This window comes from Heterodontus francisci, chromosome 2 (assembly GCF_036365525.1).
Source record: "Heterodontus francisci isolate sHetFra1 chromosome 2, sHetFra1.hap1, whole genome shotgun sequence".
In the NCBI taxonomy this organism is placed as follows: Eukaryota; Metazoa; Chordata; class Chondrichthyes; order Heterodontiformes; family Heterodontidae; genus Heterodontus; species Heterodontus francisci.
Window position 1 is genome coordinate 120952754 of NC_090372.1, and position 21677 is coordinate 120974430.

Sequence of the window (21677 nt, forward strand, 5' to 3'; positions counted from 1 at the left end):
AAGGACTTGGTGGATGATGAGTCTAGGGAAGGGAGTGTAGATAGTCTCAGTCATCTCATTATCAAAAAGGAGGAGGTGTTGGGCATCTTGTAAAGCACTAAGGAGATAAGTCCCAAGGGCCTGATGGGATCTACCCCAGAATACTGAGGGAGACAAGGGAGGAAATTGCTAGGGCCTTGACAGAAATCTTTGCATCCTCATTGGCTACAGGTGAGGTCCCAGAGGACTAGAGAATAACCAATGTTGTTCCTTTGTTTAAGAAGGATAATCCAGGAAATTATAGGCAGGTGAGCCTTACGTCAATGGTAGGGAAATTATTAGAGAGGATTCTTCGGGACAGGATTTACTCCCATTTGGAAACAAATGAACTTATTAGCGAGAGGCAGCATGGTTTTGTGAAGGGGAGGTCATGTCTCACTAAATTGATTGAGTTTTTTGAGGAAGTGACGAAGATGATTGATGAAGGAAGGGCAGTGGATGTTGTCTACATGGACTTCAGTAAAGCCTTTGACAAGGTCCCTCATGGCAGACTGGTACAAAAGGTGAAGTCACATGGGATCAGAGGGGAGCTGGCAAGATGGATACAGAACTGGCTCGGTCATAGAAGACAGAGGGTAGCAGTGAAAGGGTGCTTTTCTGAACGGAGGGCTGTGACTAGTGGTGTTCCGCAGGGATCAGTGCTGGGACCTTTGCTGTTTGTAGTATATATAAATGATTTGGAGGAAAATGTAGCTGGTCTGATTACTAAGTTTGAGGATGACACAAAGGTTGGTGGAGTTGTGGATAGTGATGAGGATTGGCAAAGGATACAGCAGGATATAGATCGGTTGGAGACGTGGGCGGAGAAATTACAGATGGAGTTGAATCCAGACAAATGTGAGGTAATGCATTTTGGAAGATCTAATACAGGTGGGAAGTATACAGTAAATGGCAGAACCCTTAGGAGTATTGACAGGCAGAGAGATCTGGGCGTACAGGTCCACAGGTCACTGAAAGTGGCAACAAAGGTGGATAAGGTAGTCAAGAAGGCATACAGCATGCTTGCCTTCATCGATTGGGGCATAGAGTATAAAATTTGGCAAGTCATGCTGCAGCTGTACAGAACTTTAGTTAGGCCACACTTGGAATATTGCGTGCAATTCTGGTCGCCACACTACCAGAAGGATAGGGTACAGAAGAGGTTTACCAGGATGTTGCCTGGTCTGGAGGGCATTAGCTATGAGGAGAGGTTGGATAAACTCGAATTGTTTTCACTGGGACGGAGGTCGAGGGGCGACATGATCGAGGTTTACAAAGTTCTAAGTGGCATGGACAAAGTGGATAGTCAGAAGCTTTTTCCCAGGGTGGAAGAGTCAGTTACTAGGGGACATAGGTTTAAGGTGCGAAGGGCAAAGTTTAGAGGGGATGTGCGAGGCAAGTTCTTTACACAGAGGGTGGTGAGTGCCTGGAACTTGCTGCCGGGGAGGTGGTGGAAGCAGGTACGATAGCCACGTTTAAGAGGCGTCAAATACATGAATTGGATGGGAATAGAGGGATCGGTCCGTGGAAATGCAGAAGGTTTTACTTCAGACAGGCATCAAGATCAGCACAGGCTTGGAAGGCCAAATGGCCTGTTCCTGTGCTGTACTGTTCTTTGTTCTTTAACACGATCTTGGCCTGGACTCAACTGCCCATCAATGGCCTGGTATGCCTAATCTCACCAAGCATACCAACCATCAGTGCTCCCCAAACATCTGAGAGGCCAGTGATGCAGGAATTCCTCTACGAGGCCCTACCCCATTTTGCGTCAGTCAGCTTGTTTGAGACAGGTTGAGGTTTTACCACCAACAAAACAATCAGGAACTCCGGGCCAAGGTTGGGACCTGACAAGAGTGCTTCGGAAGGGCTGGGATTTTCAGCCTCCAGATCGCTTTGCAGCTGTTAACTATGACACTTGATTTGAGGAAGGAGCACAATCACAGCGAAATCTTTGTGCAGCAGCAGGGCTTAAATGAAAGCAATGTTGATTGACAGATTCACGAGCACAGTACACTGACTCAGTGCTGTCATTAAGTCAGGTGCAAGGCATTCAGCAGAAAATAGATCTGAACAAATCATATTGAACATGGTCACAAATCAAACATAAATAGCAGTGCTGATTGGCATCAAATTCTCTTCTTATCAAGTACTCAGCAAAATTATTTAATTGACGCAGGAATGAATTGTGCATGATAGACTGGGTTCTGGGCAGATTTATGTAAATTCATGAAATTCACACACAAATGTGCAGTGTTGCTCTTTAAAGATGTACCAGGACTATCGCAGTGTATAGTTTATACTAATGCCTGTCCCATAGGAATTAATTGTGTTCGCTAACAATTTTCAGCAATCTGCTACACAGCATAGTGCTCAATAAAATGAATATCACAACATGCTGAACAAAAGGAATACATGCTCTAATGATACATAGCGTATATTGTTATAATGAAGCAAGCAAATAGCCCAGAGTGCTAAAATGCTCTCCAAGCAGGAAAAGTAATGCACTGTTAGAAGTGACAGAAGGTCAATCACAATCCTTTTGGAGGTTGTAATTATTGAGTAAGCAGGCATTCTTTGTTGTTTTCATTAAATAATAGTCCAAAATAATTGCGATTTTCCTCAGTTCCATTCATGACATACCTAATGTTGCTTTGCTTTTAGTTCCTGAGGACCATTTCTGCTGTGTGGGTGTGAACAAACCAAATAGTTCAAGTTTGTTTTATTCATTCACGGGATGTGAACGCCGCTGGCAAAGCCAGCATTTATTGTTCATCCCTATAAAAATAAATGGTCTGCTAGGCCATTTCAGAGAGCAGTTAAGAGTCAACCATATTGCTATCAGTCTGGAGTCACATATAGGACAGACTGGGTAAGAACGGCAGATTTCCTTCCCTAAATGGTATTGGTGAAACAAATTGGCTTTCATGATAATACAGTCGTTTCATGACCAGCATTACTGATATTAGCTCTTTTTAAATTCCAGCTTTATTTAATTAATTAATTCTAGATTTATTTAATTAATTATTCTAGATTTAATTAATTGAATTGAAATTCCTAGCTGCTGTGGTAGAACTTGAACTCATGTCACCAGAGCATTAGTCCAGGCCCCTAGATTACTCATTCAGTAACATAACCACTATGTTACCTGCCTAGCAACATTTTTCCTCTTTCTTAAATCATTAATTATAGTTCGTGCTTTTCCTAACTTTCATTTCTTCCTCTTCCCAGCATTCTCTCAAAACTCATTTCCCAGATTGTATTATAATACTTGTCCAGAATCTCAGTTTTTCCTTTCACTTACAATCTCTATACTTCAAAAAAAACCAGCTTATCATCATTTCCAGCTGCTTGGGTGTAACTGGCACAAGCAACAGGACATCAGTTGCATGCCATCATAATTACCATCCTGGTCTCCACCAGAATTTCTGACAGGCCAAAAAAGAGGTTATGTCTCATTGTCGACCCAGAAACTTTTCATTTTTTAGGCTCCAGGACCATAAAATTCCAGGCCCAACATTTTTGTATTTCAATTCAATTTTGTTTCAATTATTTTTTCAGTTTAGGGTTAATATTGCAATATTATATTGCAATATTGTTAATATTGCAGTAATAAACCAACTGTCAACAATTTCCCTTAATCATCATTTTACATTATAAAGTTTGCTGTGACTTCTTTAAAAAATAATGGCAGTGGGACGGGGTGGGGGGCAAGTGGTGGTTTGCTGGATGGTGCAGTGGATTAGAGCACCATCCTTTCATCATTGGAAACAGGGTCAAACCTGCCCAGAGATTGCACAGCGAAAAATCATCTTTCTCTGCTAGTTGCAAGGGTTTCAAAATACTTGAGCTTTTGTATCAGCTTAAGTGCTGGAATGCATCCACTGGGAACCTCTGCCATTGATCCTGCTAGACTACCTTCTTTACAGGGAGGTTCCTCTCTTTAAAAAATACTGTCAGGTGCTCATGCCACTATGGATGTATTTTAGGCACCCAGCAGACCAAGGGTGCAGGTAATGTGCTGGTTAGATGCTGGTGTCTCTGTTAGCAGCCCCAGTGGAAGTTGTTACAGATTACTTGTAAAGGTGGCCAATTTCACATGATAGGTGGGTTTTGACTTTGGAGTCCAGGTCAGGAATCCCAGGTGGTCCCCACACATGCTTCTGGCGAGACTGGTATACCCCATTCCTCCCAGTCAGCTGACTGACCGACAAAACCAAGGCAAGAGCCAAGGAAATTCCAGGTTTGGGAATTTCCTTCACTCAGCCACAGCCCCTTTGTGCAAGAAACTATTTTTATAGCATAATTATGCCAGGAATGCACTGAAAATGCCCCAGAAATTCAGATCTTGATCTTTTAGTGGGTTACACTGATAAAGCTACCTCCTTTGCTTACAGAGACTAAAAAGACTGCAGTTTGTGATAGGAGGCTGAATTATTACTTCGGAGCGGATTAGTGACTAAAGCAAGCAAATGTCTAGACAAAACAGTTATAGAAATTGGCCAGCCTAAATGGAATGATGTAAGGAAATTAATCCAAAACACAACATATTTCATAATTTGGCATAAATTGGCACAGATTTTGGACTTGGGTAGAGTTTAAAGATAGAAAAATTACTGGGTTGAATTAAAAGCACACAATCAAACATAGCACTGAGAGCTATGCTCATCTAATCCATATTAAATTATGGTTGTGTGGCGTTGACACTGGATGCCAAAAATCATAGTGTTCTATAGCTCAAAAGTGATGGCATTCATTTTGATCAGTAAAACTATATGGTTAATACTTTCAATAGAAAAGAAAAGTTGGCAAAGGGATTAGCATCTCCAATGTGAGCAATCCACTCTTTACAAGATATATTCTGATGACAGAAATACTCTTTGGCATTTTTCCAAGTATAATTTATTTTCAGCATGAATTTCTGTTGTGTATCTCAAGAACAGTGTTTAAAACAAGGTTAAAATACAAACATTTTCTTTCTTATAGCAGTTCCTGGCTATGTATACAATGGCTGGAATTTTACGCCCCCCAAAACCCAAAAGTGTGGGCTAGTGGCAGGGGGTGGGGAGGAGGGGTCATAAAATGAAGTGGAAGGCTGGGGTGGCCCATCAAAACCCACTCCCATCTCCGTTGCAAATTTATGTGGGGCAGCAGCAGAGAAAAACCACCTACCCACCCAGGCCAATCAAGACCCTTAAGTGGCCAATTAACTGCCACTTAAGGGCCTCTGCCTGCTGCCATGGGTATTTTACCCTTGGCTAGCAGTCGGCTGAGGCCTCAGAAAGCCCGCCTGATGAAACTAGGCGGCCTTCTTGTCGGCTGATGGGGAGCCCTCCTGATCCTGCGCCCCATGGAGGGCCGCCCCTGAAGCCCCAACTGCCTCCAATGCACAACATGCCTCTGCACCCCCCCTAACCGACCAGCCTTGCCTCGTTGGGGTCCAAATGATTGTCCCCGGTGAGCCCTAAAAACTTACTTTTTTTCCATGGCTGTCCTTCATCTTCCTCCTGCAGCTGGGTGTAGTCCCAACAGTGGCCACCGCTCCCCATGGCGCTGATGGGACTAAGAGCTGTCTGCCTGCTGATTGGCCAGCAGCACCAGTAGGCGGGACTTGCTGCCTCAATGAGGTGGAAGTCTCGCCCAAGACCAATTAAGGACCTGGGAAGCGTAAAATACGGTCTGGATTCCCAGGCCCGGCAGAGGCGGGCTCGCCACCAAGTTTTCGACCAGTGGACGGGGACCGCGCCCAATGAAAAATTCCGGCCTATGATATAACACCACTAAAAATTGGCTTGCATTTATATAGTACGTTGCCAAAATAACTAAAAAGGGTTCACACAATGAATCACTTTTGGAGTGCAGCAATTATCATTATGTCGGTAAGTGCTATTGTTTGTGGCTAGCTCTCGATTAAAATACTATAACTTCCTGACTGTATGGTTTCAAATCACATTATAGATGTCCAGTGTACTTCACCTCAGTCGAGATCACACTGGTTTGATTGAATTGTTTCCACCTAAAGCAAAATCTGAACTATCCAGAAGAGATGATCCTCTAAGAATCAGAAATCAAAGAAATTATTTTTAAAAAACTTTAATGGACTAGTAATCCAATGATCTAGACAAATAATCCAGAGCATGTAAATTCAAATTCTGCCATGGCATCCCTTTAGGGAAAGAAACTTGCCATCGTTACCCAGTTTGGCCTATATGTGACTCCAGTCACACGCCATTGTGGTTGACTTTTAACAGTTATTCAATTGTATTGTTACGACGAGGTGAGAAAGAGGTCTAGGGTTCCCTTTCAGCCTTCACCTGGTCTTACTGTAACAGGGTTTAATTTTAAACACACCGTGTTTTCAGCTCCTCCTTGTTCACTGCTTTCCAATTATAAGGCAAAGAAACCAGCACAAACAGGCTTTTTTAGGTTTAAAGAAGAAAAGTTGAAACTGATTAAACTTAAACTCTGATTCAGTTAACGCCTACGGATACACGCCGCACCCCCTGCTAGCATGCATATGTGATACACTCACGCAAATAGAGACAGAAAAGAGCAGAAGAAAAATAAAGGGGAAAGGTTTGAGGCAATATCTGAAGAGTTGTTGTTGCAATTCTTCGAGCTCACTGTAGAGTCCTTGATTGTAGGTAGGTCTTGCTTATCGTTGGGGCCCAGTATTCTTCTTAAACCTTGTTTGCTGTAGGAGACTTTTCTCTCTTGGGGTTCATGTGTCTTCAGTGGATTCAGAGGCTTGTGAGAAAGAGATAGGAGCAGACAGGAGAGTGATCAACTCAGTCCAGGAGCAAACAGACTTTCTGCCCAAACTGTTTGTACAAATTCAAAAAACTCAGGTTGCCCAGCAGGTTGGTCATGTGACTGGCTGGTTTGACCATGTCCGTTGGTGTATTCGGCCATCTTAGCACCAACCTGGAATGCAGGCTCCCCCACCTTCAACATCTGGTGATCAAAAGTCTATTGTGGGTTGAATGTCAGGGAATGGCTGCTTTGTCCTTCCAAACACCATCTATTAATATGAAAATGTATTTTCCAGCCACGGCCGATCTGTTCAATAAGTCCTCCCCTCATTCCAGTAACAGTTTAAAATCAATGTTCATGACAGAATTAATGTGCCTCATTCTTAGCAGGTGGGGACCTAGCATCACGGTATCAATCCATTAAAGTTCAAGAAGAAGGCCCACCACCACCTTCTCAAGGCACCTTGCCAGTGATGCTAACATCCCTTGAATGAATAAAAAAAGATGCTGGCCTTGCCAGTGATGTCCACATCCCAAAGCTGAATTTAAAAGCTTTTTATGCCTCAAGATAAAAAATAAAGTCTGCCATAGTTGAGGTGCCTGCCAGAGATAAGAGGGTACCTGCACACTACAACTGCATCACTCAAAATCAGTGTTAGGTTCGTGCAAAGTGATGTTTGCTGTGTGCACTAAATTTTCCATGGTAATCTCATTATCATAATTAAAGAAAACCTCAGGCACAGATCTGGATATTTAAAAAAGAGATCCAACTAATTCAAAGGAAGTTTCAGAATAAGTATCGAAAATTCTTAATGCTATCGGAAAAACTCAGAAGACATTTCATCCATTGACAGCTTTTGCAAAGACTGTAGCGGGAGGGCCTATGAAGTGACAGGCAAGAAGGAAATGAGAGGAAACCCAATGTGTAGGCATGAGCTTGCTTTGAAATGATAATGTAGGCCAGCACTTGAGGGTAGAGATTTATTTTTCATACAAGATTGGAATATGGAATGCATTAGCACAAATGGCTTTCGAAGCCAGAGCAAACATGACATAAATTCATACAGCATAGGAGGCAGCCATTCGGCCCACTGTGCCTGTACAGGCTCTCTGAAAGGAAGAGTTACCAATTAGTCCCTTTGCTCTGCTCTTTCTGCATAACCCTGCAATTTTTTTTCTTTTTAAGTGTATATCCAATTTCCTTTTGAAAGTTACTATTGAATCTGCTTACACCACCCTTTCAGTCAGTCCACTCCAGATCATAACTTGCTGATTAATAAATGAGGTAAATACTTTAAGAATTGAATTAGAAGGGATAAGTCTAAGAAGAAGTTATGTGGATTAATGCGGAAAATGGCCACCATCTGCGCTGAATTTCCTATCATTCTATGATTTTGATGAGAAGTTCTTCAATGTGAGCAAACTAGTTTTGCTTATAGTGGAGTATCAGACTCGCAAGTGAATTTCAATCACAAACTACCTGATATTCAAATCTATTTTAAGTGAGGTTCACATTCTCTAATAGATTATGGTGCAGGAAGGTTGGGGGAAGAGGAGCAGAATCCAGCAGAGACAGTCCAACCATGAAGTCTCCAGTGTACACCATATTTCCTCCAGGCTGAAAGAATAAGACGGAAGGCAACTGTAGCAGACTTAACAATGATAAAGCATAGAAAATGTACAAATAAAGTACCTCACTAAATATTTTTATTTTTTATTCATCTCACAGGAAACCTCCAACTTAGCCAAACTGGAATGAAACTAATTTAAATAGAACCGTTAGCTGAATCACTTATTTAATATAAATTTCATGTCCCTGTCTCTGTGGAATCACAAATCGGAAATACTGGATCTTAATGACTGCCAGCTGATCTACATGCCAAATATGAATTTGAGTCAGTTTTAACATAAAAACCATACTTCTCCATGCAAATTTAAAAATTAATTATTGTGAAAAATGCCTTTAAGAATAATAAAAAAAAGTTAAGGGAAATAATGTGCTTGAAAAGGAACTGTTAAGCAAAAGGTAGGTGAGAACTATGATTTGAGATTGTGGTTCAGGACCAAATGTTCCAGTGTAAAGGCTGTACAGTAATTTGTATTTTTACAAGTGTGTAATTAAACATTGAAAATACAGTAGCATCATTAAAATTAGCACTCACCAATTATTTCATTGAACTGAGGCAAGCTCTTCCTTGCAAGGCATGTGTTTCACTCCATGTCCATCCCCAAAAGGCTGGCAGGGTGATATTATGGCTTTAGTTACCTTCTGTGACCAACTGAGTCTTTATTATTCAAGCATTCTCCGAATGGCTTTATTTTCAGGTTGTTTACTCTCCGAATGTTCTTTCCACACCCACCTCCCCCACCCCCTGTTAATCGCTAACAATTTTTCTGATACTTTTGCCAAGATAATTATTGAGCTGCATCTGGTTATGAACATTTGATTCATAGAATGAAACATGGATTTTTTAAATTTAATTTGGCTGTACAAAGTAAAGACTGCAATGGAACCAAAAATATAGATTAGTTCAGGCCAACTAGGGTGCATTTTATCCAAAATTAAATACACATTTTCTTGCAAAAAAGAGGGCCGACTACTGGTGTTAAGTAGTAATATCTTCCAATCAAGATGCCAACTAAATGGACTTTATTGACAGATAAGAAAAACAAAGCTGATTATACAGAATTACTTATTGGGACACTGATTTCTTTATACCTATCAGAAAAAGGGAAATAACAAGCTTTTAAATTATAACTATTTCCCAATTTTTCAGCTCTTCTTCATTTACAACCAATTTGTGCTATTTCACAATTCTGTCATTTTTGTCATAAATAACTTGGACAAACAGTAATGTAAAATGAGCAAAATGACACCAGAACCATTGAAACATGCTATTTGTAGAATCAAAAATAAAAGCAATTCAAAACCTAAATATTCAAGATCTGCTCAGAAAACATGCCCATCACCTGGAAACCATTAACACACTTTATAAAGCAAAGGAAATGTTAATGGCAGTGAACCAGGTATGAACAATAGCTAAACGACACCAGACAGAGCAGACAAAAAAATGCATAGGGTACACCTGCTTTGTTTAATAAAACCTAGAAAGTCTATAATTCAGAAATACCACACATCCACTCTACTACTCTTACTACACACCAAGGGTGGAATTTCATACTCTCCCTCGCGGCAGGTTTGGAGGCGGGAGAGCATAAAATCATGTGGGACGGTGGGCGGGGGAACCCCATCACCATCCTGCCTCTGCCAAAATTTAGTCCAGGGCGCGAAGGCCTGTGACCGGCCTTCCTGCCCTGTCGCCAATTGAGCCTCTTAACTGGGTAATTAACCCCCAATTAAAGGCCTCTTCCGCCGCAGCCACAATTACCCTTGCAACGGGCAGCCTTGCCTCTGCGCGGGAAGCATGGCACGAAAAACCATGACGGCTGTTTCCCGGTTCTGGGGGCTGTGGTGTGGGGGGGGTCCTCATTCAAAGGCACATAGTGCCTGAGTGAGGGACCCAGCATCTGGAAGAGGGCGTCGGCTGAGGGCCACACCCCAGCCCTTACTGCCGATCCCCTCCCCCGTGACCCCACCCCGCGAGACCCCTCCCACCCTGACCTACCTTAAGCCTCGGTCCAGTGCCGCTCCTCGGTCTCTGGTCGCTGCACCACTACTGTGATGGCGCTGCAGTTGCCAGCTTCTGATTGGCCAGCAGCTCTGCTAAGCTGGAATGTCCAGCGATGGGGTCCTAAATCCTATGGAAGGCCTGTCGCGGTCAGGTTAAGGGCCTGATTGGCACTAAATTCGATGGTCTTCTATACAAGAGCAGGGATCGCGGCGTCAGTTTCCCCGATGTCAAGACCCCCGCCGCCAGCATAAAACTCCACCCCCACTGTCAGTTTGGAGCACTACTGCTTCTGAGTCAGAAAGTTATAGAGTTAAGCTCCATTTTCTGAGTACATAATAATAAGCTGATCATTCAGTGCAGTACTGAGAGAGTACCGTACAGTCAGAGCTGCCAGGCAAAACATTAAACCAAGGCTGAACTCTCAGGGGAAGGGGTTGGGATATCACACTCAGCTTCAGGTTACAAGAGCTGAACAGCCAGAAGGGAGTTGGAAAAAAGATTGTCAATCGATGTCGTCATAGAAATAGTTATGTTAGGACGACTCCATAGGGTCATTAATGGACACTACAAGGCAATCTCCCAAGGCATGCAAAGCTTTTAAATGGTTACTTTGCATTCAGTCTTCACTTCAATTAACAATGTTCAGTTACCCTTAATATAACAAACAACTCGTGCCAAAACGGAGAGTATCAAAGTAGATGTACATATAATCCAATATAGAATAAGAGGTCTGAAAGGTAGTAGGACTGCTGGGCCTAACGCCATTTTGCCCAGCATGCTTAAAAAATGGGGACATCCTAAGTAAGCACCTCTTTTATATATTTAAATAGCTCATAGAGATGAGTGCAATCCCTGGGATTAGAGGAAGGCTAATGGGTCCTAATTTGCTGTCAAAATAATGGTGAGGCTAATGGCGCTCACTGCTACTGTCACGCCAACATGCTTTGTTGAATGATAATTTTCTTTAATCCACTGACTGGAGACTTGAATTTATAGTTTGAAAAGAAATTTCAAAAAAGGAACAGATCAAATATGACTTGGCTAGCAGCTTAAGATGGCCACCTAGTTTGCAGCACTGTATCTTACATTGCAAGGCCTGTGAGGTGGAGCTGAAATTGGAAATAATACTGTCAGGGTCTACTGTGGTGTGCGGAACCCGCTGGCAGAGTTAAGAGGCAGAGATCAGCTTTGGAGGCACCAGCTAGTGCTACAATCATTCCGATGAGGTGGGCATATGAATTTTGTGTCATACCCACTTTGATCTGAATGGGTGAAGGCATGTCATGAATTGTGACACTGCACCCAAAAATTGGAGTAGACGAATTTCTAGTCCACACACTATAATTTACATTTCCTTCTCAGTCCTCGAGTTGTTAATTTCACAATTCTTCAATCTGATTGGTTAAGGAGATGCACAGTTGCTTGCCCTGTTTCCTTCATTTTGCCTTTATCAGCTTGCACTTTCAGAAACTTGCCATGCAAAAAATTTAAAAACCTAAACTTGCCAGGGCAAGCCTAACTAACTGCAAACACCTTTAGATGTCCTGCTACAGCAAATTATAACCCCAACAATTCCAATTTAAAAAAAGGTACCAAATGAGATCCAGGAAATTACAGATCCATTACAGATAACTTCAGTTATCAGAAAGTTGTTAGAAGGGATTAAGAGATGCCCTCAATGGCCACGTGATTAGAATAAGGGTTGTCATAGATTCACTACATGGCTTCTGGAAAAGAAAATAACATCTCACCAACTAGTTTTTTTTTATGAGGTTTGTTGATGAAGGCAGGCCTGTTAACAAGATGTATGGGCTCTCAGGAGGTTTTTGACAAGACACCACACAACAGTTTATGTTATAAGATAGTGTCCTGTGAGATAAGAAGGCAGACTCTGCACTGTATAAGGAATTGGTTATGTTCTCACAAACTGAAGAGTCATTAGTAAAGGAAGTGCATTTGTGTGGATACTGGTGGTGGTCTACAGGGACCCATGTTAGAACCACTGCTCTTCGCAATCAATATTGATGATCTGGATGGAGATGTAGTGGGTACAATCCATAAGTTTGCAGATGACATGCAGATCTATCACCGCCTCCCTGTTCAGGACCAATCTGCAAGTTTAAAGCAGGGCATTGCTGTCTTTTTGCAGGTCTCCTGTTCACCAGCTGGAAGGAGCAGTTTAACATTGAGCCACGATAGTAGGATAGGAAGGCTGGAGGATCAGGGGGCAATTTAATGTTGTAATTTTAACTGTCCTCCACCCTGCTCCCACCAACCTGGTTTCCACCAGTCAGGAGTTAGGTGGTGGTGGTGGTGGGGGCCTGGGGTTTGGAGTTAAATTCAGGACCAACATCTCTATTATCCTAACAGAACTGAAGCCAGAGTCCTTACTGCATTTGATTCCTTATGTCTGTAATCAGCCATTTATCCTTCAATTATATTCATGAGCAAAATTTTAAAAAAAGTTACCGCTTTTTACCAGAGCCAAAATGGAGCAAGCAGCAGGATCGGAAGGGACCAAGACTTGAGTTTTTTCATTTGCATTTCTACTGATGAGAATTAAATTGAAAGCTTAATAACAAATAGCATCAGATTAAAAGACATCTCACTTAAAAAGAAAAGGGACCAGCATTTGAGAAGCAGTATGGGGCATCTTGGTCATCCTACTGATGCCCAAAGTCCATCTGATGCAATACTCAGGTGGGCCTGTAAATGTATAGGCAAAACATGTCTATGTCAAGCAGGACGCTGTTTAAACACACTGGTGGTAGGGCCTTTTTGCCATTTTCAAGTAAGAATGAATGGAGAGTACACTGCCATCGAAGGTTAGCCTTCTGGCACCCTCCCCTAAGACCTGACCTACCAGTTGGTTCAACAGGGCGCTGGCCAATGTTTCACTCTCCCAAAATCAGAAAGATGCAGCAGGGTGCACGTTTGGTGGCTGCTGCTTGCCAGCAACATTTCAACCTCACAGCTTCAGCGACCCGGGTTCGATTCTGGGTACTGCCTGTGCGGAGTTTGCAAGTTCTCCCTGTGTCTGCGTGGGTTTCCGCCGGGTGCTCCGGTTTCCTCCAACCTCCAAAAGACTTACAGGTTGATAGGTAAATTGGCCATTGTAAATTGCCCCTAGTGTAGGTAGGAGAATGGTGGGGATGTGGTAGAGAATATGGGGTTAGTGTAGGGTTAGTATAAATGGGTGGTTGTTGGTCGGCACAGACTCGGTGGGCCGAAGGGCCTGTTTCAGTGCTGTATCTCGAAATAAATAAAAATAAATAAAACAGAAAAAACAATGGTTTGAACACCCTAAATGTTGGCTATAGACAAGCAACAAGCATCTGGCAGGAATGAAAAGGTGCCTCCTGGTAGTCAGTTTCTAAATTTAGAAATTTTCAGACCTCCCACTCAGAAACTAGACAGGTAGACAACCTAGATTTCAACTCCTTCATAAATAAAAAGAATAGTTTCTCATAGGAAAGGGAAAATAAGCACGGAAGACATTATCAGCTCTCATGCTGTTTCAACAGCAATGAAGAATGGATAGATTGACACAATATATCAAAATGCTGTGCAACATCATCAAATTCACAGCAGTACTTTAATCGAAAGGGCACAAGGAAAAGCAGAAAAATGGCATGCGCTCAAGACTGCTCCGGTATCTTCTATGTCATGCAAGGCCCTGCATTTAGTTGATAAATTGGTGTCATGTGCTGCAGTCAGATATAACATATCTCATGTGATGTGAATTCCAGAGCATTACCTTTATTATGGTAACATAGGAGGAAGATAACATAAATGGGCATGAGCACAAGACTGCTGCAATATCTCTAGCTCACAGCACCATACAACACTTAAATACTCCCCCATACCACACTCTATCAGACAGCACCACACAGTGCTCAAAAACTCTCCATGCCTCACTCCACATAGCACATTACATACCTTGCTTTTCCAAATCACTGCATAGTGCAATGTTCAAACCCCCTCTCTCCTTTCTGGCACACAGCATTAAGTCAAATCAGGTTTGCTGTTTACTAGCTATTCTTTTAAAAAATGTTATCTTTGTAAGTGTGCAACTAGAAAATATCAATCGTGACAAAACTATTGCCCCAAACACGTGCTCCTAAACATCCAGCTCAAATCGTGCCATCACAAGCAATGCCTCCCATCACGTGCTATTATGGAGACTACTGACAAATCTTACTGATTCATATTTGCATAAGAGAATTCCAAATATGCAGTAATGGAAAATTTCACCAAATCTCTAAGGAAAATAAATGATGGAATTTGGAATAGTAAAACTAACATTTCTTTATAGTGCTCTGCTAACAGAACAAAAAAAGAGTTTAACCAGAATTCTCTAAACAGCAAGTTCAAAGATGTAACTTTTCAATAGCTGGGTAAATGATAGAATGTAACCTGAATGAGCTGGGTCTTACTCTGCTTAGCTATCAATATTTACTGGACAAGAGGAGTTGAACATACGTTTGACCAGACAAAACTGAAACCATCGCCGCCCTCCCATTCCAATTTTCTTCATGCCACTTCAGATGACCAGGGTATGGTTCCTTGGGCACTGGGTGTCCTTCATTACCTCAGGTAAATGGCCATTCTTCATATGTGAGCAGACACAGTGATTGCAGGGAGGCCGTTTAACCATGAGTGGCATTACCCCAGCGTAATCCCATTTTTATATAGCATCTGGAAACATGCACTTCCTAGTAGCAGTCCTTGGATAGTAATTGGGAGCAGTAGCCGACCTGATTTAACCACCACCAGCCACCCCCACCTCCCAACCTTACCACTGGATATTGAGACCATCACCCCAGGTAATAGTAACTAAATCAGAACTGCATTAATTTTTCTATTTAATCATTCATGGGATGTGGGTATCACTAGTGAGGCCAGCATTTATTGCCCATCCCAAATTGATATTGGGAAAGTGGTGGTGAGCCACCTTCTTGAATTGCTGCAGTACATGTGGTAAAGGTATGCTCACAATGCTCTTAGGTAAGGAGTTCCATGATTTTAACCCAGCGACGATGAAGGAATGGGAAAATATGTCCAAGAAACAATGGTGTATGACATGGAAGGGAACTTGGAGGTGATGGTTTTTCCATGTACCTGCTACACTTGTCCTTCTTAGAAGTCACAGGTTTAGATGCTGTTGAAGCAAAATCTGGGGTTTTCATTGTCTGTATGATTCTATTCCACAATGAGCAGTATACTTCCTAACACAGTGATCAAGAAAGTATGCAATACCATTCTTACCGTGCATAAACCTTTAAAGTACTAACTCCTTCATCTGTTGTTGTAATCTCAAGGACAATCTACTTACTCACCAGTCTAAAGGGTGGTCTTAGAATATCAGAGAAAAAAAATCTGCTAACCTTCTTGTAGCTGTGGCAGAAGGATCTGCTCTCAAAATCAAAACTGAACATTTTGTTTAAAAATTGGTCTGAATCAAGAAACTTGCAATCAGAATATGTTGATTTGTTAATAGAAACCTGATTCAGCACTAACTCTGCATTGAAAGTATTGGAACTATTTCTCAATGGAACCAAAGAGTGGCAGTACAAGATTTTAGGGAGGATTATTTCCCATAATGAATGAAGAGCACTCAGAATGTTTCTGTCTGCATGCTTTCATTACAGCAAACTCACGGCTATTCCTTCTCAGTCATCACAGCATGTAAAGTACAGGTAATTTTAATGGATATTGATGTGTCTTTTAGCTGCAATATAAGTATCTACTGCATCATAGGTTTTTAGTTGAGGATTTGTTACTCTAACTGCATTGATGTTTAACCATTCTGTAAAGATGAGCTGCTGTCTAATGGTTTCAATGAGGCTGTGTAGAAACTGGCGGACCCGTGCCCCACTGCACAGATCTCCATCTCCAGCCCTGTGTTGCCTCCCCTGAGAAAACATCAGAAATGAAAATGTCAATCTGCTACCAAAAAGCTGAATTTATCTGTCATAATTTGTCAAGTCAAGGACGTAGCAAAGAAAAATCAATCTATATTTGAAATGTGAGGCTAGAAGTATGTAAGAAAAGATTTGCAATCAAGATTGACTATGATCAAACCATACTGCATGTAACAAAATTACAGAATGATAAAAGAATGGAAAGTACCTGAGCTAGAGTCAGACCAGGTCAAGGCTCCCAAGTAACTATGAACATTCCAAATCTCCCAGTTAAACTATTCTGCTTCAATTCTAAAAACTGAACCTCTAACTGATTTGCTTTTGCAGAGCCACACTGCTGTTTCCTATTTACAACATGCAAACTCCCTCCCGCAGGGAAGTTTATTTAATAATAGGATAGATTACATTACAAGAAGACACTTCATACCACACAGGACTTTTATTAATATCTTAGCAAAGCTGGTATCACATTAACACTGAAGAGCACTTAACGGGAATTGTGGACCCAAGTAGTTTCCTTATATAGGATTTTTTGGCAATGAGGGAAGACAAGCCAGAAACCCTAAAAACCTAATACCTAACCATTGGCTCACATGTTCCCCATTAGTTCTTGTGGAAAACTAAAAATAAGTGCTATTAAAATAAAGGTCAACCCTATAAAGTTAAATAATGAAAGGGATTAAAAAGAAGCCTTTGTGGATCAAAAATTTGGATGATCAGCCATGATTGTATTGAATGGCGGAGCAGGATCGAAGGGCCGAATGGCCTACTCCTGCTCCTATTTTTTCTAAAAATAGCATGTCTGCCTTGCTCTATTTCTCTCAGCGCATACACTTTGCTTAGATCTCACTGAAATGATTTACATTTACAAAGCTACTTAATTATCAATATGGTCAGGGTACATCCCAGCAGAGATAAAACTAAAAGTCTGTAAATACTGGAAATACCTTTTTGTTCACTCAATTTTTATCAGACAGCTTATTTATCTTCCAACTTCCTGATTGACAAAAACATAACTCGTCTTTTCAAATGCTGATGGATCTGCTGTGTATTTTCAACTTTTTCTGTTTTTACATTTAAACAGACATTGTTTAAATAATTTCATTGAAATTAAAATATATTTTGGCTGATCTAATTGTGATTCAACAATTGAGTGGGAATGCCTTTTGAATGTGCAAACAAACTGCTGTGCAAATGGGCCTGATTTTAACTCTGTGTTGAGTGAATTAAAATTGGGCCCATCATTCTGCAGTTGAAGAAACCTGAATTTGGACAGACTGGGGAATTGGCAAGTGACTGATTCAGTTAGTAGAGAAAAATGCAAGCTGATGCAGCTTAGGAAAGAAGAACAGCATTCGGAATATATATGGATTAGTAGTAGACTACAATGCAGGAGAGGGATTCCTGGGATAACTCAAAGTTATCAACACAGTGCATGGCAGAAGTAAGGAAAGCAAATAAGATCTCTGGCAATATAACCAGAGTGATGATGGAGAGTGTCTGCAGAATCTCATCGATAGGTTTGCTGCTGCCTGCAACGAATTTGGCCTAACCATCAGCCTCAAGAAAACATGGGACAGGACGTCAGAAATGCTCCATCCATCAATATCGGCGACCACGTTCTGGAAGTGGTTCAAGAGTTCACCTACCTAGGCTCAACTATCACCAGTAACCTGTCTCTCGATGCAGAAATCAACAAGCGCATGGGAAAGGCTTCCACTGCTATGTGCAGACTGGCCAAGAGAGTGTGGGAAAATGGCGCACTGACACGGAACACAAAAGTCCACGTGTATCAAGCCTGTGTCCTCAGTACCTTACTCTACGGCAGCGAGGCCTGGACAACGTATGTCAGCCAAGAGCGACGTCTCAATTCATTCTATCTTCGCTGCCTTCGGAGAATCCTTGGCATCAGTTGGCAGGACCGTATCTCCAACACAGAAGTCCTCGAGGCGGCCAACATCCCCAGCTTATACACACTACTGAGTCAGCAGCGCTTGAGATGGCTTGGCCATGTGAGCCGCATGGAAGATGGCAGGATCCCCAGGACACATTGTACAGCGAGCTCGCCACTGGTATCAGACCCACCGGCTGTCCATGTCTCCGCTTTAAAGACGTCTGCAAACGCGACATGAAGTCCTGTGACATTGATCACAAGTCGTGGGAGTCAGTTGCCAGCGATCGACAGAGCTGGCGGGCAGCCATAAAGGCGGGGCTAAAGTGTGGCGAATCGAAGAGACTTAGCAGTTGGCAGGAAAAAAGAAAGAAGCGCAAGGGGAGAGCCAACTGTGTAACAGCCCCGACAACCAATTTTATCTGCAGCACCTGTGGAAGAGTCTGTCACTCTAGTATTGGCCTTTATAGCCACTCCAGGCGCTGCTCCACAAACCACTGACCACCTCCAGGCGCTTACCCATTGTCTCCCGAGACAAGGAGGCCAAAGAAGAAGAAGAAAGAAGAGATGATTGAGAACAAGTCCCAAGAAGCAACACTGAGCTTGTACAAAGCATCTGTGTGGTGCTTCCTGGATTACTGTGTACAATGTTGTTCTCTGTACTACAGCCTGGCTTTGAAGAAAGCACATATAAGGGCAACTAAATTGATAATGGAGTACCGATTTTAACTCCATCTGCCTCCATCTGCAGGGTGGGGGTGGGGAGCAGTTAAAATAAAAAGAGTCACTTAACCCCTTTGACCTTGCTGCCTTCCCGCAGTGCCCTTGTTTTGAACAGGCGAGCAGGATACCCACAGGAAGAATGCAGGGTCCTACTTTAAATATACCAATTGGGGCCAATAATGATGCCATTACGATCTGCTCCACAATTTTAGTTGAAGGTCTCAGTGGAGGAAGCAGTGGCAGCTTCCCAGCAGAGGGAATTGTACACAAAAGGCAAGTTTCCCAGCTTAGAACCTCGCTTGACCAGTGCAAATTACACAATCAGTAGGTCAAATTTGCATTGTATCTGGGAATAGGTTTCATCACCAGAAAGGTGTGATGCTGTATTAGATTCTCCAATCTGTGCTCTGATCAAAGCATCAGGAGTGCAGCTTTACTGAATTCATCATAAACTGTCAGCTCTTCATCAGATAACAAACTGCAGTTTTAAAAGATGGACAAAAACAAAGAAGTAACAAAGAGGATTGATGAAGGTAGTGCAGTTGATGTTGTCACAAAAGGTTTTATTTTTGTACTAAAATCTTAGACTTTTATGTGTTTCAAAAAAAAATGAAGAAAAGGTTTTGCTCAGTGAAAGACACCTGCAAAAATAACTGGAATTGCTGCAATGTTTTGAAAGGAAGTTCAGAACAAGAGTTAAACTTAATGGGTGTTTTGAAAGGAAGTTAAACTTGTAAAAGGACAGGAAGATCAGCAGTTTCAAGGAAATCACAGGGGTTTGATCTTTCTTCAGAGCAGCTTGAGTAACCAGAGGGAGACACCGTGTCTGGACATGTGGCCATGTTCAGGAAGGTTCTTCTTTCACTTTGGACACTTTAAAAAAGCCTGTGAATTGGATAAAGGGAGGCATTTGAAATCTTTGCTTGACCTGCCTGGGGCAAGAAAGAAAAGACCCTGAAAAGTGTTACTTCCCTCTGTAAAGGAGACTTGCATCTCTTGAAAGGAATCCTGCATTTGAAAGGCGGCAGGCTCCTGTTGCCTCCGGTCTCTGAAGAATTTCTGCATCCAGTGAGATTCCTGCTGCCTCCTGTATTCTAAGAAAATCCTGAAATCTGAAGAATTCTTCTACTGCTAGACTGCTGCTTCAAAACCCAAGCAGACCTGTTGCTACACCCCTGATGGAAAACCTATGTGACGCCTGCTGCAGTTAAATTGCAGTGAACACCTACCCATCACAATATGGTCTATATGGGATTTTAGCAAGGCTTTTGACAGGATTCCACATGGCAGACTGGTTAAAAAGTGTATGGGATCCAGGGGAATGTAACAAGCTGGGTACAAAATTAGCTCAGTGGCAGGAAACAAAAAATAATTGTCAATGGGTGTTTTTGCAACTGAAGGCTGTTTCCAGTGGGATTCCACAGCGCTTTTTGCGGCATACATTAATAATTTGGATGTAAATGTAGGAAGAATGATCAAGACGTTTGCAGATGACACAAAAATTGGCCGCATGATTGATAGCGAGGAGGATAGCCGTAGACTGCAGGAAGATAATAATGGACTGGTTAGGTGGGCAGAAAAGTGACAAATGGAATTTAACCCAGAGAAGTGTGAAGTGGTGCAGTTGGGGAGATCAAACAAGGCAAAGGAATACACAATAAATGGGAGGATATTGACAGGTGTAGAGGAAGTGAGGGACCTTGGAGTGAATGTCCTGAAGGTAGCAGGACGGGTCGATAAGAGGCATATGGAATCCTTTCCATTATTAGCCGAGGTATAGAGGGAGGTTATGCTGGAACTATATAAAACATTAGTTCGGCCACAACTTGAGTACTATGTACAGTTCTGATCACCTCATTACAAAAAGCATGTCATTGCACTGGCGAGGGTACAGAAAGAGATTTACGAGGATGTTGCCAGGACTGGAAACTTACAGCTATGAAGAAAGATTAGATAGACTGGGGTTGTTCTCCTTTGAACAGAGGAGTCTGAGGGGAGATTTGATTGAGATGTACAAAATTGTGAGGGGCCTGGATAGAGTGGATGGGAAGGGTCTATTTACCTCAGCAGAGTGCTCAGTGACTAGGGACATAGATTTAAAGTGAATGGTAGAAGGACTAGAGGGGAGATGAGGGAAAAAAATTCACCCAGAGGGTGGTGGGAATCTGGAACTCACTGCCTGAAAGGATGGTAGAGGCAGAAAACCTCATCTCATTTAAAAGGGGTCTGGATGTGCACCTGAAGTGCCAAAACCTGCAGGACTACAGACCAAATGCTGAGAAGTGAGATGAGGCAGGGGGGCGGGGGGGTTCCGGCTGGCACAGCCATGATGGGCCAAGTGGCCTCTTTCTGTGCCGTTAACTTTCTATGATTCTATGAAAAACAATAACTGGTGACTGAGACACATTGCTAAGAGTATACACATCTTCTTTTCTAGTATATTTCAATAGAATACACTTGCCATTTAAGCAATAATGAACCAATATGAATGTAAATAACAGAGTTAGATTTTAACATATTTCCAAGAGTCCAGTGAACGCCTAACAGTCTAACAGCACGTCAGAAAAAAGATCACAGGTATCCACACTGGGAAGTCTCTCACTATAATTAGGGGCTGGCACATGACTGATAGTTTGTTACCCATTATCAGCAGCAAGTTCAGTAAATTCTACAGCACGTTATAATAAAGACATCCAAGGAAGATCATTTCTACACCAATATTTCAGGTCTTACATTAGAT

The 21677-nt window shown here is 42.1% G+C and overlaps 1 protein-coding gene across 1 annotated transcript in view; it reads right to left on the reverse strand.

The window, feature by feature from the left end:
* gabbr2 (gamma-aminobutyric acid (GABA) B receptor, 2) overlaps positions 1-21677 on the reverse strand; it is a 1342876-nt gene that overhangs the window by 363569 nt on the left and 957630 nt on the right. The window lies entirely within an intron of this gene.